General features: G+C 49.1%; 45 non-coding genes across 45 annotated transcripts; all 45 read right to left on the bottom strand.

The window, feature by feature from the left end:
* Nucleotides 1-86: 86 nt before the first annotated feature.
* On the bottom strand, nucleotides 87-205 carry LOC138340966 (5S ribosomal RNA). Its single transcript, XR_011213793.1, has one exon. It is a non-coding gene; the product is annotated as a 5S ribosomal RNA (ribosomal RNA).
* Nucleotides 206-436: 231 nt separating this feature from the next.
* On the bottom strand, nucleotides 437-555 carry LOC138341028 (5S ribosomal RNA). The gene has a single exon (XR_011213852.1). It is a non-coding gene; the product is annotated as a 5S ribosomal RNA (ribosomal RNA).
* Nucleotides 556-788: 233 nt separating this feature from the next.
* On the bottom strand, nucleotides 789-908 carry LOC138340975 (5S ribosomal RNA). Its single transcript, XR_011213802.1, has one exon. It is a non-coding gene; the product is annotated as a 5S ribosomal RNA (ribosomal RNA).
* Nucleotides 909-1141: 233 nt separating this feature from the next.
* Nucleotides 1142-1260, bottom strand: LOC138341151 (5S ribosomal RNA). Its single transcript, XR_011213953.1, has one exon. It is a non-coding gene; the product is annotated as a 5S ribosomal RNA (ribosomal RNA).
* A 231-nt stretch (nucleotides 1261-1491) lies between these two features.
* LOC138340959 (5S ribosomal RNA) lies at nucleotides 1492-1610 on the bottom strand. Its single transcript, XR_011213786.1, has one exon. It is a non-coding gene; the product is annotated as a 5S ribosomal RNA (ribosomal RNA).
* Nucleotides 1611-1840: 230 nt separating this feature from the next.
* Nucleotides 1841-1959, bottom strand: LOC138341018 (5S ribosomal RNA). The gene has a single exon (XR_011213842.1). It is a non-coding gene; the product is annotated as a 5S ribosomal RNA (ribosomal RNA).
* A 210-nt stretch (nucleotides 1960-2169) lies between these two features.
* LOC138341162 (5S ribosomal RNA) lies at nucleotides 2170-2288 on the bottom strand. Its single transcript, XR_011213964.1, has one exon. It is a non-coding gene; the product is annotated as a 5S ribosomal RNA (ribosomal RNA).
* A 235-nt stretch (nucleotides 2289-2523) lies between these two features.
* Nucleotides 2524-2642, bottom strand: LOC138341174 (5S ribosomal RNA). The gene has a single exon (XR_011213975.1). It is a non-coding gene; the product is annotated as a 5S ribosomal RNA (ribosomal RNA).
* Nucleotides 2643-2876: 234 nt separating this feature from the next.
* LOC138341185 (5S ribosomal RNA) lies at nucleotides 2877-2995 on the bottom strand. Its single transcript, XR_011213986.1, has one exon. It is a non-coding gene; the product is annotated as a 5S ribosomal RNA (ribosomal RNA).
* Nucleotides 2996-3230: 235 nt separating this feature from the next.
* On the bottom strand, nucleotides 3231-3349 carry LOC138341197 (5S ribosomal RNA). Its single transcript, XR_011213997.1, has one exon. It is a non-coding gene; the product is annotated as a 5S ribosomal RNA (ribosomal RNA).
* A 235-nt stretch (nucleotides 3350-3584) lies between these two features.
* LOC138341208 (5S ribosomal RNA) lies at nucleotides 3585-3703 on the bottom strand. The gene has a single exon (XR_011214008.1). It is a non-coding gene; the product is annotated as a 5S ribosomal RNA (ribosomal RNA).
* Nucleotides 3704-3937: 234 nt separating this feature from the next.
* Nucleotides 3938-4056, bottom strand: LOC138341219 (5S ribosomal RNA). The gene has a single exon (XR_011214019.1). It is a non-coding gene; the product is annotated as a 5S ribosomal RNA (ribosomal RNA).
* Nucleotides 4057-4291: 235 nt separating this feature from the next.
* On the bottom strand, nucleotides 4292-4410 carry LOC138340917 (5S ribosomal RNA). The gene has a single exon (XR_011213744.1). It is a non-coding gene; the product is annotated as a 5S ribosomal RNA (ribosomal RNA).
* A 235-nt stretch (nucleotides 4411-4645) lies between these two features.
* Nucleotides 4646-4764, bottom strand: LOC138341232 (5S ribosomal RNA). Its single transcript, XR_011214031.1, has one exon. It is a non-coding gene; the product is annotated as a 5S ribosomal RNA (ribosomal RNA).
* Nucleotides 4765-4999: 235 nt separating this feature from the next.
* LOC138341243 (5S ribosomal RNA) lies at nucleotides 5000-5118 on the bottom strand. The gene has a single exon (XR_011214042.1). It is a non-coding gene; the product is annotated as a 5S ribosomal RNA (ribosomal RNA).
* A 235-nt stretch (nucleotides 5119-5353) lies between these two features.
* On the bottom strand, nucleotides 5354-5472 carry LOC138341254 (5S ribosomal RNA). The gene has a single exon (XR_011214053.1). It is a non-coding gene; the product is annotated as a 5S ribosomal RNA (ribosomal RNA).
* Nucleotides 5473-5707: 235 nt separating this feature from the next.
* On the bottom strand, nucleotides 5708-5826 carry LOC138341265 (5S ribosomal RNA). The gene has a single exon (XR_011214064.1). It is a non-coding gene; the product is annotated as a 5S ribosomal RNA (ribosomal RNA).
* Nucleotides 5827-6062: 236 nt separating this feature from the next.
* Nucleotides 6063-6181, bottom strand: LOC138341276 (5S ribosomal RNA). Its single transcript, XR_011214075.1, has one exon. It is a non-coding gene; the product is annotated as a 5S ribosomal RNA (ribosomal RNA).
* A 235-nt stretch (nucleotides 6182-6416) lies between these two features.
* LOC138341287 (5S ribosomal RNA) lies at nucleotides 6417-6535 on the bottom strand. Its single transcript, XR_011214086.1, has one exon. It is a non-coding gene; the product is annotated as a 5S ribosomal RNA (ribosomal RNA).
* Nucleotides 6536-6771: 236 nt separating this feature from the next.
* On the bottom strand, nucleotides 6772-6890 carry LOC138341298 (5S ribosomal RNA). The gene has a single exon (XR_011214097.1). It is a non-coding gene; the product is annotated as a 5S ribosomal RNA (ribosomal RNA).
* Nucleotides 6891-7126: 236 nt separating this feature from the next.
* Nucleotides 7127-7245, bottom strand: LOC138341310 (5S ribosomal RNA). The gene has a single exon (XR_011214108.1). It is a non-coding gene; the product is annotated as a 5S ribosomal RNA (ribosomal RNA).
* A 236-nt stretch (nucleotides 7246-7481) lies between these two features.
* Nucleotides 7482-7600, bottom strand: LOC138341321 (5S ribosomal RNA). The gene has a single exon (XR_011214119.1). It is a non-coding gene; the product is annotated as a 5S ribosomal RNA (ribosomal RNA).
* Nucleotides 7601-7836: 236 nt separating this feature from the next.
* LOC138341333 (5S ribosomal RNA) lies at nucleotides 7837-7955 on the bottom strand. The gene has a single exon (XR_011214130.1). It is a non-coding gene; the product is annotated as a 5S ribosomal RNA (ribosomal RNA).
* A 236-nt stretch (nucleotides 7956-8191) lies between these two features.
* On the bottom strand, nucleotides 8192-8310 carry LOC138341345 (5S ribosomal RNA). Its single transcript, XR_011214142.1, has one exon. It is a non-coding gene; the product is annotated as a 5S ribosomal RNA (ribosomal RNA).
* Nucleotides 8311-8546: 236 nt separating this feature from the next.
* On the bottom strand, nucleotides 8547-8665 carry LOC138341356 (5S ribosomal RNA). The gene has a single exon (XR_011214153.1). It is a non-coding gene; the product is annotated as a 5S ribosomal RNA (ribosomal RNA).
* A 236-nt stretch (nucleotides 8666-8901) lies between these two features.
* Nucleotides 8902-9020, bottom strand: LOC138341368 (5S ribosomal RNA). Its single transcript, XR_011214164.1, has one exon. It is a non-coding gene; the product is annotated as a 5S ribosomal RNA (ribosomal RNA).
* A 236-nt stretch (nucleotides 9021-9256) lies between these two features.
* On the bottom strand, nucleotides 9257-9375 carry LOC138341379 (5S ribosomal RNA). The gene has a single exon (XR_011214175.1). It is a non-coding gene; the product is annotated as a 5S ribosomal RNA (ribosomal RNA).
* A 236-nt stretch (nucleotides 9376-9611) lies between these two features.
* LOC138341390 (5S ribosomal RNA) lies at nucleotides 9612-9730 on the bottom strand. The gene has a single exon (XR_011214186.1). It is a non-coding gene; the product is annotated as a 5S ribosomal RNA (ribosomal RNA).
* A 236-nt stretch (nucleotides 9731-9966) lies between these two features.
* Nucleotides 9967-10085, bottom strand: LOC138341401 (5S ribosomal RNA). The gene has a single exon (XR_011214197.1). It is a non-coding gene; the product is annotated as a 5S ribosomal RNA (ribosomal RNA).
* A 236-nt stretch (nucleotides 10086-10321) lies between these two features.
* LOC138341413 (5S ribosomal RNA) lies at nucleotides 10322-10440 on the bottom strand. Its single transcript, XR_011214208.1, has one exon. It is a non-coding gene; the product is annotated as a 5S ribosomal RNA (ribosomal RNA).
* A 236-nt stretch (nucleotides 10441-10676) lies between these two features.
* On the bottom strand, nucleotides 10677-10795 carry LOC138341424 (5S ribosomal RNA). The gene has a single exon (XR_011214219.1). It is a non-coding gene; the product is annotated as a 5S ribosomal RNA (ribosomal RNA).
* A 236-nt stretch (nucleotides 10796-11031) lies between these two features.
* Nucleotides 11032-11150, bottom strand: LOC138341436 (5S ribosomal RNA). The gene has a single exon (XR_011214230.1). It is a non-coding gene; the product is annotated as a 5S ribosomal RNA (ribosomal RNA).
* Nucleotides 11151-11386: 236 nt separating this feature from the next.
* On the bottom strand, nucleotides 11387-11505 carry LOC138341447 (5S ribosomal RNA). The gene has a single exon (XR_011214241.1). It is a non-coding gene; the product is annotated as a 5S ribosomal RNA (ribosomal RNA).
* Nucleotides 11506-11741: 236 nt separating this feature from the next.
* On the bottom strand, nucleotides 11742-11860 carry LOC138341459 (5S ribosomal RNA). The gene has a single exon (XR_011214253.1). It is a non-coding gene; the product is annotated as a 5S ribosomal RNA (ribosomal RNA).
* Nucleotides 11861-12096: 236 nt separating this feature from the next.
* LOC138341470 (5S ribosomal RNA) lies at nucleotides 12097-12215 on the bottom strand. Its single transcript, XR_011214264.1, has one exon. It is a non-coding gene; the product is annotated as a 5S ribosomal RNA (ribosomal RNA).
* Nucleotides 12216-12451: 236 nt separating this feature from the next.
* LOC138341482 (5S ribosomal RNA) lies at nucleotides 12452-12570 on the bottom strand. Its single transcript, XR_011214275.1, has one exon. It is a non-coding gene; the product is annotated as a 5S ribosomal RNA (ribosomal RNA).
* A 236-nt stretch (nucleotides 12571-12806) lies between these two features.
* On the bottom strand, nucleotides 12807-12925 carry LOC138341493 (5S ribosomal RNA). Its single transcript, XR_011214286.1, has one exon. It is a non-coding gene; the product is annotated as a 5S ribosomal RNA (ribosomal RNA).
* A 236-nt stretch (nucleotides 12926-13161) lies between these two features.
* On the bottom strand, nucleotides 13162-13280 carry LOC138341504 (5S ribosomal RNA). Its single transcript, XR_011214297.1, has one exon. It is a non-coding gene; the product is annotated as a 5S ribosomal RNA (ribosomal RNA).
* Nucleotides 13281-13516: 236 nt separating this feature from the next.
* LOC138341515 (5S ribosomal RNA) lies at nucleotides 13517-13635 on the bottom strand. Its single transcript, XR_011214308.1, has one exon. It is a non-coding gene; the product is annotated as a 5S ribosomal RNA (ribosomal RNA).
* Nucleotides 13636-13871: 236 nt separating this feature from the next.
* Nucleotides 13872-13990, bottom strand: LOC138341526 (5S ribosomal RNA). Its single transcript, XR_011214319.1, has one exon. It is a non-coding gene; the product is annotated as a 5S ribosomal RNA (ribosomal RNA).
* A 236-nt stretch (nucleotides 13991-14226) lies between these two features.
* Nucleotides 14227-14345, bottom strand: LOC138341537 (5S ribosomal RNA). Its single transcript, XR_011214330.1, has one exon. It is a non-coding gene; the product is annotated as a 5S ribosomal RNA (ribosomal RNA).
* A 236-nt stretch (nucleotides 14346-14581) lies between these two features.
* Nucleotides 14582-14700, bottom strand: LOC138341548 (5S ribosomal RNA). The gene has a single exon (XR_011214341.1). It is a non-coding gene; the product is annotated as a 5S ribosomal RNA (ribosomal RNA).
* Nucleotides 14701-14936: 236 nt separating this feature from the next.
* LOC138341559 (5S ribosomal RNA) lies at nucleotides 14937-15055 on the bottom strand. Its single transcript, XR_011214352.1, has one exon. It is a non-coding gene; the product is annotated as a 5S ribosomal RNA (ribosomal RNA).
* A 236-nt stretch (nucleotides 15056-15291) lies between these two features.
* On the bottom strand, nucleotides 15292-15410 carry LOC138341571 (5S ribosomal RNA). Its single transcript, XR_011214364.1, has one exon. It is a non-coding gene; the product is annotated as a 5S ribosomal RNA (ribosomal RNA).
* Nucleotides 15411-15646: 236 nt separating this feature from the next.
* Nucleotides 15647-15765, bottom strand: LOC138341582 (5S ribosomal RNA). The gene has a single exon (XR_011214375.1). It is a non-coding gene; the product is annotated as a 5S ribosomal RNA (ribosomal RNA).
* Nucleotides 15766-15876: the final 111 nt, after the last annotated feature.

The raw sequence follows: 15876 nt of genomic DNA on the forward strand, positions 1-15876 counted from the left end.
CGCCTCAATCCGAACGTATTTTCCGCAAAAAAAAATAAATGAGTATATTTTTTTTTAATTACGAGATCAAATTTCAACAAAAAGGAGGGATGCAACACGAGGACTTCCCAGGGGGTCACCCATCCTAGTACTACTCTCGCCCAAGCACGCTTAACTTCGGAGTTCGGATGGGATCCGGTGCGCTAGTGCTTGTATGATCGCATCCGTCATTCATTGCACTCTAAATTCTATTAAACACAACCTTCCTCCCAACGCCCTAGCCCGCCCCCCGCTTTAAAACCCTCCACGCACCGACGCACGACGACGCCCGTCACGCCCATCCCCGACGCGACCATCCCATATCCTAATGACGCCTCAATCCGAACGTATTTTCCGCAAAAAAAATAAATGAGTATATTTTTTTTTTAATTACGAGATCAAATTTCAACAAAAAGGAGGGATGCAACACGAGGACTTCCCAGGGGGTCACCCATCCTAGTACTACTCTCGCCCAAGCACGCTTAACTTCGGAGTTCTGATGGGATCCGATGCGCTAGTGCATGTATGATCGCATCCGTCATTCATTGCACTCTAAATTCTATTAAACACAACCTTCCTCCCAACGCCCTAGCCCGCCCCCCGCTTTAAAACCCTCCACGCACCGACGCACGACGACGCCCGTCACGCCCATCCCCGACGCCACTATCCCATATCCTAATGACGCCTCAATCCGAACGTATTTTCCGCAAAAAAAAAATAAATGAGTATATTTTTTTTTCAATTACGAGATCAAATTTCAACAAAAAGGAGGGATGCAACACGAGGACTTCCAAGGGGGGTCACCCATCCTAGTACTACTCTCGCCCAAGCACGCTTAACTTCGGAGTTCTGATGGGATCCGGTGCGTTAGTGCTGGTATGATCGCATCCATCATTCATTGCACTATAAAATCTATTAAACACAACCTTCCTCCCAACGCCCTAGCCCGCCCCCCGCTTTAAAACCCTCCACGCACCGACGCACGACGACGCCCGTCACGCCCATCCCCGACGCCACCATCCCATATCCTAATGACGCCTCAATCCGAACGTATTTTCCGCAAAAAATAAATAAATGAGTATACTGTTTTTTCAATTACGAGATCAAATTTCAACAAAAAGGAGGGATGCAACACGAGGACTTCCCAGGGGGTCACCCATCCTAGTACTACTCTCGCCCAAGCACGCTTAACTTCGGAGTTCTGATGGGATCCGGTGCGTTAGTGCTGGTATGATCGCATCCGTCATTCGATGCACTCTAAAATCTATTAGTCACAACCTTCCTCCCAACGCCCTAGCCCGCCCCCCGCTTTAAAACCCTCCACGCACCGACGCACGACGACGCCCGTCACGCCCATCCCCGACGCCACCATCCCATATCCTAATGACGCCTAAATCCGAACGTATTTTCCGCAAAAAAAAATAAATGAGTATATTTTTTTTTAATTACGAGATCTAATTTCAACAAAAAGGAGGGATGCAACACGAGGACTTCCCAGGGGGTCACCCATCCTAGTACTACTCTCGCCCAAGCACGCTTAACTTCGAAGTTCTGATGGGATCCGGTGCGTTAGTGCTGGTATGACCACATCCGTCATTCATTGCACTCTAAAATCTATTAAACACAACCTTCCTCCCAACGCCCTAGCCCGCCCCCGCTTTAAAACCCTCCACGCACTGACGCACGACGACGCCCGTCATGCCCATCCCCGACGCCACCATCCCATATCCTAATGACGCCTCAATCCGAACGTATTTTCCGCAAAAAAAAATAAATGAGTATATTTTTTTTTAATTACGAGATCAAATTTCAACAAAAAGGAGGGATGCAACACGAGGACTTCCCAGGGGGTCACCCATCCTAGTACTACTCTCGCCCAAGCACGCTTAACTTTGGAGTTCTGATGGGATCCGGTGCGCTAGTGCTTGTATGATCGCATCCGTCATTCATTGCACTCTAAATTCTATTAAACACAACCTTCCTCCCAACGCCCTAGCCCGCCCCCCTCTTTAAAACCCTCCACGCACCGACGCACGACGACGCCCGTCACGCCCATCCCCGACGCCACCATCCCATATCCTAATGACGCCTCAATCCGAACGTATTTTCCGCAAAAAAAAAATGAGTATATTTAAATTTCAACAAAAAGGAGGGATGCAACACGAGGACTTCCCAGGGGGTCACCCATCCTAGTACTACTCTCGCCCAAGCACGCTTAACTTCGGAGTTCTGATGGGATCCGGTGCGTTAGTGCTGGTATGATCGCATCCGTCATTCATTGCACTCTAAAATCTATTAAACACAACCTTCCTCCCAACGCCCTAGCCCGCCCCCCGCTTTAAAACCCTCCACGCACCGACGCACGACGACGCCCGTCACGCCCATCCCCGACGCCACCATCCCATATCCTAATGACGCCTCAATCCGAACGTATTTTCCGCAAAAAAAAAATAAATGAGTATATTTTTTTTTTTCAATTACGAGATCAAATTTCAACAAAAAGGAGGGATGCAACACGAGGACTTCCCAGGGGGTCACCCATCCTAGTACTACTCTCGCCCAAGCACGCTTAACTTCGGAGTTCTGATGGGATCCGGTGCGTTAGTGCTGGTATGATCGCATCCGTCATTCATTGCACTCTAAAATCTATTAAACACAACCTTCCTCCCAACGCCCTAGCCCGCCCCCCGCTTTAAAACCCTCCACGCACCGACGCACGACGACGCCCGTCACGCCCATCCCCGACGCCACCATCCCATATCCTAATGACGCCTCAATCCGAACGTATTTTCCGCAAAAAAAAAATAAATGAGTATATTTTTTTTTTCAATTACGAGATCAAATTTCAACAAAAAGGAGGGATGCAACACGAGGACTTCCCAGGGGGTCACCCATCCTAGTACTACTCTCGCCCAAGCACGCTTAACTTCGGAGTTCTGATGGGATCCGGTGCGTTAGTGCTGGTATGATCGCATCCGTCATTCATTGCACTCTAAAATCTATTAAACACAACCTTCCTCCCAACGCCCTAGCCCGCCCCCCGCTTTAAAACCCTCCACGCACCGACGCACGACGACGCCCGTCACGCCCATCCCCGACGCCACCATCCCATATCCTAATGACGCCTCAATCCGAACGTATTTTCCGCAAAAAAAAAAATAAATGAGTATATTTTTTTTTTCAATTACGAGATCAAATTTCAACAAAAAGGAGGGATGCAACACGAGGACTTCCCAGGGGGTCACCCATCCTAGTACTACTCTCGCCCAAGCACGCTTAACTTCGGAGTTCTGATGGGATCCGGTGCGTTAGTGCTGGTATGATCGCATCCGTCATTCATTGCACTCTAAAATCTATTAAACACAACCTTCCTCCCAACGCCCTAGCCCGCCCCCCGCTTTAAAACCCTCCACGCACCGACGCACGACGACGCCCGTCACGCCCATCCCCGACGCCACCATCCCATATCCTAATGACGCCTCAATCCGAACGTATTTTCCGCAAAAAAAAAATAAATGAGTATATTTTTTTTTTTCAATTACGAGATCAAATTTCAACAAAAAGGAGGGATGCAACACGAGGACTTCCCAGGGGGTCACCCATCCTAGTACTACTCTCGCCCAAGCACGCTTAACTTCGGAGTTCTGATGGGATCCGGTGCGTTAGTGCTGGTATGATCGCATCCGTCATTCATTGCACTCTAAAATCTATTAAACACAACCTTCCTCCCAACGCCCTAGCCCGCCCCCCGCTTTAAAACCCTCCACGCACCGACGCACGACGACGCCCGTCACGCCCATCCCCGACGCCACCATCCCATATCCTAATGACGCCTCAATCCGAACGTATTTTCCGCAAAAAAAAAATAAATGAGTATATTTTTTTTTTCAATTACGAGATCAAATTTCAACAAAAAGGAGGGATGCAACACGAGGACTTCCCAGGGGGTCACCCATCCTAGTACTACTCTCGCCCAAGCACGCTTAACTTCGGAGTTCTGATGGGATCCGGTGCGTTAGTGCTGGTATGATCGCATCCGTCATTCATTGCACTCTAAAATCTATTAAACACAACCTTCCTCCCAACGCCCTAGCCCGCCCCCCGCTTTAAAACCCTCCACGCACCGACGCACGACGACGCCCGTCACGCCCATCCCCGACGCCACCATCCCATATCCTAATGACGCCTCAATCCGAACGTATTTTCCGCAAAAAAAAAATAAATGAGTATATTTTTTTTTTTCAATTACGAGATCAAATTTCAACAAAAAGGAGGGATGCAACACGAGGACTTCCCAGGGGGTCACCCATCCTAGTACTACTCTCGCCCAAGCACGCTTAACTTTGGAGTTCTGATGGGATCCGGTGCGTTAGTGCTGGTATGATCGCATCCGTCATTCATTGCACTCTAAAATCTATTAAACACAACCTTCCTCCCAACGCCCTAGCCCGCCCCCCGCTTTAAAACCCTCCACGCACCGACGCACGACGACGCCCGTCACGCCCATCCCCGACGCCACCATCCCATATCCTAATGACGCCTCAATCCGAACGTATTTTCCGCAAAAAAAAAATAAATGAGTATATTTTTTTTTTTCAATTACGAGATCAAATTTCAACAAAAAGGAGGGATGCAACACGAGGACTTCCCAGGGGGTCACCCATCCTAGTACTACTCTCGCCCAAGCACGCTTAACTTCGGAGTTCTGATGGGATCCGGTGCGTTAGTGCTGGTATGATCGCATCCGTCATTCATTGCACTCTAAAATCTATTAAACACAACCTTCCTCCCAACGCCCTAGCCCGCCCCCCGCTTTAAAACCCTCCACGCACCGACGCACGACGACGCCCGTCACGCCCATCCCCGACGCCACCATCCCATATCCTAATGACGCCTCAATCCGAACGTATTTTCCGCAAAAAAAAAATAAATGAGTATATTTTTTTTTTTCAATTACGAGATCAAATTTCAACAAAAAGGAGGGATGCAACACGAGGACTTCCCAGGGGGTCACCCATCCTAGTACTACTCTCGCCCAAGCACGCTTAACTTCGGAGTTCTGATGGGATCCGGTGCGTTAGTGCTGGTATGATCGCATCCGTCATTCATTGCACTCTAAAATCTATTAAACACAACCTTCCTCCCAACGCCCTAGCCCGCCCCCCGCTTTAAAACCCTCCACGCACCGACGCACGACGACGCCCGTCACGCCCATCCCCGACGCCACCATCCCATATCCTAATGACGCCTCAATCCGAACGTATTTTCCGCAAAAAAAAAATAAATGAGTATATTTTTTTTTTTCAATTACGAGATCAAATTTCAACAAAAAGGAGGGATGCAACACGAGGACTTCCCAGGGGGTCACCCATCCTAGTACTACTCTCGCCCAAGCACGCTTAACTTCGGAGTTCTGATGGGATCCGGTGCGTTAGTGCTGGTATGATCGCATCCGTCATTCATTGCACTCTAAAATCTATTAAACACAACCTTCCTCCCAACGCCCTAGCCCGCCCCCCGCTTTAAAACCCTCCACGCACCGACGCACGACGACGCCCGTCACGCCCATCCCCGACGCCACCATCCCATATCCTAATGACGCCTCAATCCGAACGTATTTTCCGCAAAAAAAAAATAAATGAGTATATTTTTTTTTTTCAATTACGAGATCAAATTTCAACAAAAAGGAGGGATGCAACACGAGGACTTCCCAGGGGGTCACCCATCCTAGTACTACTCTCGCCCAAGCACGCTTAACTTCGGAGTTCTGATGGGATCCGGTGCGTTAGTGCTGGTATGATCGCATCCGTCATTCATTGCACTCTAAAATCTATTAAACACAACCTTCCTCCCAACGCCCTAGCCCGCCCCCCGCTTTAAAACCCTCCACGCACCGACGCACGACGACGCCCGTCACGCCCATCCCCGACGCCACCATCCCATATCCTAATGACGCCTCAATCCGAACGTATTTTCCGCAAAAAAAAAAATAAATGAGTATATTTTTTTTTTTCAATTACGAGATCAAATTTCAACAAAAAGGAGGGATGCAACACGAGGACTTCCCAGGGGGTCACCCATCCTAGTACTACTCTCGCCCAAGCACGCTTAACTTCGGAGTTCTGATGGGATCCGGTGCGTTAGTGCTGGTATGATCGCATCCGTCATTCATTGCACTCTAAAATCTATTAAACACAACCTTCCTCCCAACGCCCTAGCCCGCCCCCCGCTTTAAAACCCTCCACGCACCGACGCACGACGACGCCCGTCACGCCCATCCCCGACGCCACCATCCCATATCCTAATGACGCCTCAATCCGAACGTATTTTCCGCAAAAAAAAAATAAATGAGTATATTTTTTTTTTTCAATTACGAGATCAAATTTCAACAAAAAGGAGGGATGCAACACGAGGACTTCCCAGGGGGTCACCCATCCTAGTACTACTCTCGCCCAAGCACGCTTAACTTCGGAGTTCTGATGGGATCCGGTGCGTTAGTGCTGGTATGATCGCATCCGTCATTCATTGCACTCTAAAATCTATTAAACACAACCTTCCTCCCAACGCCCTAGCCCGCCCCCCGCTTTAAAACCCTCCACGCACCGACGCACGACGACGCCCGTCACGCCCATCCCCGACGCCACCATCCCATATCCTAATGACGCCTCAATCCGAACGTATTTTCCGCAAAAAAAAAAATAAATGAGTATATTTTTTTTTTTCAATTACGAGATCAAATTTCAACAAAAAGGAGGGATGCAACACGAGGACTTCCCAGGGGGTCACCCATCCTAGTACTACTCTCGCCCAAGCACGCTTAACTTCGGAGTTCTGATGGGATCCGGTGCGTTAGTGCTGGTATGATCGCATCCGTCATTCATTGCACTCTAAAATCTATTAAACACAACCTTCCTCCCAACGCCCTAGCCCGCCCCCCGCTTTAAAACCCTCCACGCACCGACGCACGACGACGCCCGTCACGCCCATCCCCGACGCCACCATCCCATATCCTAATGACGCCTCAATCCGAACGTATTTTCCGCAAAAAAAAAAATAAATGAGTATATTTTTTTTTTTCAATTACGAGATCAAATTTCAACAAAAAGGAGGGATGCAACACGAGGACTTCCCAGGGGGTCACCCATCCTAGTACTACTCTCGCCCAAGCACGCTTAACTTCGGAGTTCTGATGGGATCCGGTGCGTTAGTGCTGGTATGATCGCATCCGTCATTCATTGCACTCTAAAATCTATTAAACACAACCTTCCTCCCAACGCCCTAGCCCGCCCCCCGCTTTAAAACCCTCCACGCACCGACGCACGACGACGCCCGTCACGCCCATCCCCGACGCCACCATCCCATATCCTAATGACGCCTCAATCCGAACGTATTTTCCGCAAAAAAAAAAATAAATGAGTATATTTTTTTTTTTCAATTACGAGATCAAATTTCAACAAAAAGGAGGGATGCAACACGAGGACTTCCCAGGGGGTCACCCATCCTAGTACTACTCTCGCCCAAGCACGCTTAACTTCGGAGTTCTGATGGGATCCGGTGCGTTAGTGCTGGTATGATCGCATCCGTCATTCATTGCACTCTAAAATCTATTAAACACAACCTTCCTCCCAACGCCCTAGCCCGCCCCCCGCTTTAAAACCCTCCACGCACCGACGCACGACGACGCCCGTCACGCCCATCCCCGACGCCACCATCCCATATCCTAATGACGCCTCAATCCGAACGTATTTTCCGCAAAAAAAAAAATAAATGAGTATATTTTTTTTTTTCAATTACGAGATCAAATTTCAACAAAAAGGAGGGATGCAACACGAGGACTTCCCAGGGGGTCACCCATCCTAGTACTACTCTCGCCCAAGCACGCTTAACTTCGGAGTTCTGATGGGATCCGGTGCGTTAGTGCTGGTATGATCGCATCCGTCATTCATTGCACTCTAAAATCTATTAAACACAACCTTCCTCCCAACGCCCTAGCCCGCCCCCCGCTTTAAAACCCTCCACGCACCGACGCACGACGACGCCCGTCACGCCCATCCCCGACGCCACCATCCCATATCCTAATGACGCCTCAATCCGAACGTATTTTCCGCAAAAAAAAAAATAAATGAGTATATTTTTTTTTTTCAATTACGAGATCAAATTTCAACAAAAAGGAGGGATGCAACACGAGGACTTCCCAGGGGGTCACCCATCCTAGTACTACTCTCGCCCAAGCACGCTTAACTTCGGAGTTCTGATGGGATCCGGTGCGTTAGTGCTGGTATGATCGCATCCGTCATTCATTGCACTCTAAAATCTATTAAACACAACCTTCCTCCCAACGCCCTAGCCCGCCCCCCGCTTTAAAACCCTCCACGCACCGACGCACGACGACGCCCGTCACGCCCATCCCCGACGCCACCATCCCATATCCTAATGACGCCTCAATCCGAACGTATTTTCCGCAAAAAAAAAAATAAATGAGTATATTTTTTTTTTTCAATTACGAGATCAAATTTCAACAAAAAGGAGGGATGCAACACGAGGACTTCCCAGGGGGTCACCCATCCTAGTACTACTCTCGCCCAAGCACGCTTAACTTCGGAGTTCTGATGGGATCCGGTGCGTTAGTGCTGGTATGATCGCATCCGTCATTCATTGCACTCTAAAATCTATTAAACACAACCTTCCTCCCAACGCCCTAGCCCGCCCCCCGCTTTAAAACCCTCCACGCACCGACGCACGACGACGCCCGTCACGCCCATCCCCGACGCCACCATCCCATATCCTAATGACGCCTCAATCCGAACGTATTTTCCGCAAAAAAAAAAATAAATGAGTATATTTTTTTTTTTCAATTACGAGATCAAATTTCAACAAAAAGGAGGGATGCAACACGAGGACTTCCCAGGGGGTCACCCATCCTAGTACTACTCTCGCCCAAGCACGCTTAACTTCGGAGTTCTGATGGGATCCGGTGCGTTAGTGCTGGTATGATCGCATCCGTCATTCATTGCACTCTAAAATCTATTAAACACAACCTTCCTCCCAACGCCCTAGCCCGCCCCCCGCTTTAAAACCCTCCACGCACCGACGCACGACGACGCCCGTCACGCCCATCCCCGACGCCACCATCCCATATCCTAATGACGCCTCAATCCGAACGTATTTTCCGCAAAAAAAAAAATAAATGAGTATATTTTTTTTTTTCAATTACGAGATCAAATTTCAACAAAAAGGAGGGATGCAACACGAGGACTTCCCAGGGGGTCACCCATCCTAGTACTACTCTCGCCCAAGCACGCTTAACTTCGGAGTTCTGATGGGATCCGGTGCGTTAGTGCTGGTATGATCGCATCCGTCATTCATTGCACTCTAAAATCTATTAAACACAACCTTCCTCCCAACGCCCTAGCCCGCCCCCCGCTTTAAAACCCTCCACGCACCGACGCACGACGACGCCCGTCACGCCCATCCCCGACGCCACCATCCCATATCCTAATGACGCCTCAATCCGAACGTATTTTCCGCAAAAAAAAAAATAAATGAGTATATTTTTTTTTTTCAATTACGAGATCAAATTTCAACAAAAAGGAGGGATGCAACACGAGGACTTCCCAGGGGGTCACCCATCCTAGTACTACTCTCGCCCAAGCACGCTTAACTTCGGAGTTCTGATGGGATCCGGTGCGTTAGTGCTGGTATGATCGCATCCGTCATTCATTGCACTCTAAAATCTATTAAACACAACCTTCCTCCCAACGCCCTAGCCCGCCCCCCGCTTTAAAACCCTCCACGCACCGACGCACGACGACGCCCGTCACGCCCATCCCCGACGCCACCATCCCATATCCTAATGACGCCTCAATCCGAACGTATTTTCCGCAAAAAAAAAAATAAATGAGTATATTTTTTTTTTTCAATTACGAGATCAAATTTCAACAAAAAGGAGGGATGCAACACGAGGACTTCCCAGGGGGTCACCCATCCTAGTACTACTCTCGCCCAAGCACGCTTAACTTCGGAGTTCTGATGGGATCCGGTGCGTTAGTGCTGGTATGATCGCATCCGTCATTCATTGCACTCTAAAATCTATTAAACACAACCTTCCTCCCAACGCCCTAGCCCGCCCCCCGCTTTAAAACCCTCCACGCACCGACGCACGACGACGCCCGTCACGCCCATCCCCGACGCCACCATCCCATATCCTAATGACGCCTCAATCCGAACGTATTTTCCGCAAAAAAAAAAATAAATGAGTATATTTTTTTTTTTCAATTACGAGATCAAATTTCAACAAAAAGGAGGGATGCAACACGAGGACTTCCCAGGGGGTCACCCATCCTAGTACTACTCTCGCCCAAGCACGCTTAACTTCGGAGTTCTGATGGGATCCGGTGCGTTAGTGCTGGTATGATCGCATCCGTCATTCATTGCACTCTAAAATCTATTAAACACAACCTTCCTCCCAACGCCCTAGCCCGCCCCCCGCTTTAAAACCCTCCACGCACCGACGCACGACGACGCCCGTCACGCCCATCCCCGACGCCACCATCCCATATCCTAATGACGCCTCAATCCGAACGTATTTTCCGCAAAAAAAAAAATAAATGAGTATATTTTTTTTTTTCAATTACGAGATCAAATTTCAACAAAAAGGAGGGATGCAACACGAGGACTTCCCAGGGGGTCACCCATCCTAGTACTACTCTCGCCCAAGCACGCTTAACTTCGGAGTTCTGATGGGATCCGGTGCGTTAGTGCTGGTATGATCGCATCCGTCATTCATTGCACTCTAAAATCTATTAAACACAACCTTCCTCCCAACGCCCTAGCCCGCCCCCCGCTTTAAAACCCTCCACGCACCGACGCACGACGACGCCCGTCACGCCCATCCCCGACGCCACCATCCCATATCCTAATGACGCCTCAATCCGAACGTATTTTCCGCAAAAAAAAAAATAAATGAGTATATTTTTTTTTTTCAATTACGAGATCAAATTTCAACAAAAAGGAGGGATGCAACACGAGGACTTCCCAGGGGGTCACCCATCCTAGTACTACTCTCGCCCAAGCACGCTTAACTTCGGAGTTCTGATGGGATCCGGTGCGTTAGTGCTGGTATGATCGCATCCGTCATTCATTGCACTCTAAAATCTATTAAACACAACCTTCCTCCCAACGCCCTAGCCCGCCCCCCGCTTTAAAACCCTCCACGCACCGACGCACGACGACGCCCGTCACGCCCATCCCCGACGCCACCATCCCATATCCTAATGACGCCTCAATCCGAACGTATTTTCCGCAAAAAAAAAAATAAATGAGTATATTTTTTTTTTTCAATTACGAGATCAAATTTCAACAAAAAGGAGGGATGCAACACGAGGACTTCCCAGGGGGTCACCCATCCTAGTACTACTCTCGCCCAAGCACGCTTAACTTCGGAGTTCTGATGGGATCCGGTGCGTTAGTGCTGGTATGATCGCATCCGTCATTCATTGCACTCTAAAATCTATTAAACACAACCTTCCTCCCAACGCCCTAGCCCGCCCCCCGCTTTAAAACCCTCCACGCACCGACGCACGACGACGCCCGTCACGCCCATCCCCGACGCCACCATCCCATATCCTAATGACGCCTCAATCCGAACGTATTTTCCGCAAAAAAAAAAATAAATGAGTATATTTTTTTTTTTCAATTACGAGATCAAATTTCAACAAAAAGGAGGGATGCAACACGAGGACTTCCCAGGGGGTCACCCATCCTAGTACTACTCTCGCCCAAGCACGCTTAACTTCGGAGTTCTGATGGGATCCGGTGCGTTAGTGCTGGTATGATCGCATCCGTCATTCATTGCACTCTAAAATCTATTAAACACAACCTTCCTCCCAACGCCCTAGCCCGCCCCCCGCTTTAAAACCCTCCACGCACCGACGCACGACGACGCCCGTCACGCCCATCCCCGACGCCACCATCCCATATCCTAATGACGCCTCAATCCGAACGTATTTTCCGCAAAAAAAAAAATAAATGAGTATATTTTTTTTTTTCAATTACGAGATCAAATTTCAACAAAAAGGAGGGATGCAACACGAGGACTTCCCAGGGGGTCACCCATCCTAGTACTACTCTCGCCCAAGCACGCTTAACTTCGGAGTTCTGATGGGATCCGGTGCGTTAGTGCTGGTATGATCGCATCCGTCATTCATTGCACTCTAAAATCTATTAAACACAACCTTCCTCCCAACGCCCTAGCCCGCCCCCCGCTTTAAAACCCTCCACGCACCGACGCACGACGACGCCCGTCACGCCCATCCCCGACGCCACCATCCCATATCCTAATGACGCCTCAATCCGAACGTATTTTCCGCAAAAAAAAAAATAAATGAGTATATTTTTTTTTTTCAATTACGAGATCAAATTTCAACAAAAAGGAGGGATGCAACACGAGGACTTCCCAGGGGGTCACCCATCCTAGTACTACTCTCGCCCAAGCACGCTTAACTTCGGAGTTCTGATGGGATCCGGTGCGTTAGTGCTGGTATGATCGCATCCGTCATTCATTGCACTCTAAAATCTATTAAACACAACCTTCCTCCCAACGCCCTAGCCCGCCCCCCGCTTTAAAACCCTCCACGCACCGACGCACGACGACGCCCGTCACGCCCATCCCCGACGCCACCATCCCATATCCTAATGACGCCTCAATCCGAACGTATTTTCCGCAAAAAAAAAAATAAATGAGTATATTTTTTTTTTTCAATTACGAGATCAAATTTCAACAAAAAGGAGGGATGCAACACGAGGACTTCCCAGGGGGTCACCCATCCTAGTACTACTCTCGCCCAAGCACGCTTAACTTCGGAGTTCTGATGGGATCCGGTGCGTTAGTGCTGGTATGATCGCATCCGTCATTCATTGCACTCTAAAATCTATTAAACACAACCTTCCTCCCAACGCCCTAGCCCGCCCCCCGCTTTAAAACCCTCCACGCACCGACGCACGACGACGCCCGTCACGCCCATCCCCGACGCCACCATCCCATATCCTAATGACGCCTCAATCCGAACGTATTTTCCGCAAAAAAAAAAATAAATGAGTATATTTTTTTTTTTCAATTACGAGATCAAATTTCAACAAAAAGGAGGGATGCAACACGAGGACTTCCCAGGGGGTCACCCATCCTAGTACTACTCTCGCCCAAGCACGCTTAACTTCGGAGTTCTGATGGGATCCGGTGCGTTAGTGCTGGTATGATCGCATCCGTCATTCATTGCACTCTAAAATCTATTAAACACAACCTTCCTCCCAACGCCCTAGCCCGCCCCCCGCTTTAAAACCCTCCACGCACCGACGCACGACGACGCCCGTCACGCCCATCCCCGACGCCACCATCCCATATCCTAATGACGCCTCAATCCGAACGTATTTTCCGCAAAAAAAAAAATAAATGAGTATATTTTTTTTTTTCAATTACGAGATCAAATTTCAACAAAAAGGAGGGATGCAACACGAGGACTTCCCAGGGGGTCACCCATCCTAGTACTACTCTCGCCCAAGCACGCTTAACTTCGGAGTTCTGATGGGATCCGGTGCGTTAGTGCTGGTATGATCGCATCCGTCATTCATTGCACTCTAAAATCTATTAAACACAACCTTCCTCCCAACGCCCTAGCCCGCCCCCCGCTTTAAAACCCTCCACGCACCGACGCACGACGACGCCCGTCACGCCCATCCCCGACGCCACCATCCCATATCCTAATGACGCCTCAATCCGAACGTATTTTCCGCAAAAAAAAAAATAAATGAGTATATTTTTTTTTTTCAATTACGAGATCAAATTTCAACAAAAAGGAGGGATGCAACACGAGGACTTCCCAGGGGGTCACCCATCCTAGTACTACTCTCGCCCAAGCACGCTTAACTTCGGAGTTCTGATGGGATCCGGTGCGTTAGTGCTGGTATGATCGCATCCGTCATTCATTGCACTCTAAAATCTATTAAACACAACCTTCCTCCCAACGCCCTAGCCCGCCCCCCGCTTTAAAACCCTCCACGCACCGACGCACGACGACGCCCGTCACGCCCATCCCCGACGCCACCATCCCATATCCTAATGACGCCTCAATCCGAACGTATTTTCCGCAAAAAAAAAAATAAATGAGTATATTTTTTTTTTTCAATTACGAGATCAAATTTCAACAAAAAGGAGGGATGCAACACGAGGACTTCCCAGGGGGTCACCCATCCTAGTACTACTCTCGCCCAAGCACGCTTAACTTCGGAGTTCTGATGGGATCCGGTGCGTTAGTGCTGGTATGATCGCATCCGTCATTCATTGCACTCTAAAATCTATTAAACACAACCTTCCTCCCAACGCCCTAGCCCGCCCCCCGCTTTAAAACCCTCCACGCACCGACGCACGACGACGCCCGTCACGCCCATCCCCGACGCCACCATCCCATATCCTAATGACGCCTCAATCCGAACGTATTTTCCGCAAAAAAAAAAATAAATGAGTATATTTTTTTTTTTCAATTACGAGATCAAATTTCAACAAAAAGGAGGGATGCAACACGAGGACTTCCCAGGGGGTCACCCATCCTAGTACTACTCTCGCCCAAGCACGCTTAACTTCGGAGTTCTGATGGGATCCGGTGCGTTAGTGCTGGTATGATCGCATCCGTCATTCATTGCACTCTAAAATCTATTAAACACAACCTTCCTCCCAACGCCCTAGCCCGCCCCCCGCTTTAAAACCCTCCACGCACCGACGCACGACGACGCCCGTCACGCCCATCCCCGACGCCACCATCCCATATCCTAATGACGCCTCAATCCGAACGTATTTTCCGCAAAAAAAAAAATAAATGAGTATATTTTTTTTTTTCAATTACGAGATCAAATTTCAACAAAAAGGAGGGATGCAACACGAGGACTTCCCAGGGGGTCACCCATCCTAGTACTACTCTCGCCCAAGCACGCTTAACTTCGGAGTTCTGATGGGATCCGGTGCGTTAGTGCTGGTATGATCGCATCCGTCATTCATTGCACTCTAAAATCTATTAAACACAACCTTCCTCCCAACGCCCTAGCCCGCCCCCCGCTTTAAAACCCTCCACGCACCGACGCACGACGACGCCCGTCACGCCCATCCCCGACGCCACCATCCCATATCCTAATGACGCCTCAATCCGAACGTATTTTCCGCAAAAAAAAAAATAAATGAGTATATTTTTTTTTTTCAATTACGAGATCAAATTTCAACAAAAAGGAGGGATGCAACACGAGGACTTCCCAGGGGGTCACCCATCCTAGTACTACTCTCGCCCAAGCACGCTTAACTTCGGAGTTCTGATGGGATCCGGTGCGTTAGTGCTGGTATGATCGCATCCGTCATTCATTGCACTCTAAAATCTATTAAACACAACCTTCCTCCCAACGCCCTAGCCCGCCCCCCGCTTTAAAACCCTCCACGCACCGACGCACGACGACGCCCGTCACGCCCATCCCCGACGCCACCATCCCATATCCTAATGACGCCTCAATCCGAACGTATTTTCCGCAAAAAAAAAAATAAATGAGTATATTTTTTTTTTTCAATTACGAGATCAAATTTCAACAAAAAGGAGGGATGCAACACGAGGACTTCCCAGGGGGTCACCCATCCTAGTACTACTCTCGCCCAAGCACGCTTAACTTCGGAGTTCTGATGGGATCCGGTGCGTTAGTGCTGGTATGATCGCATCCGTCATTCATTGCACTCTAAAATCTATTAAACACAACCTTCCTCCCAACGCCCTAGCCCGCCCCCCGCTTTAAAACCCTCCACGCACCGACGCACGACGACGCCCGTCACGC

This window comes from Solanum lycopersicum, chromosome 1 (assembly GCF_036512215.1).
Source record: "Solanum lycopersicum chromosome 1, SLM_r2.1".
Lineage (NCBI taxonomy): Eukaryota > Viridiplantae > Streptophyta > Magnoliopsida > Solanales > Solanaceae > Solanum > Solanum lycopersicum.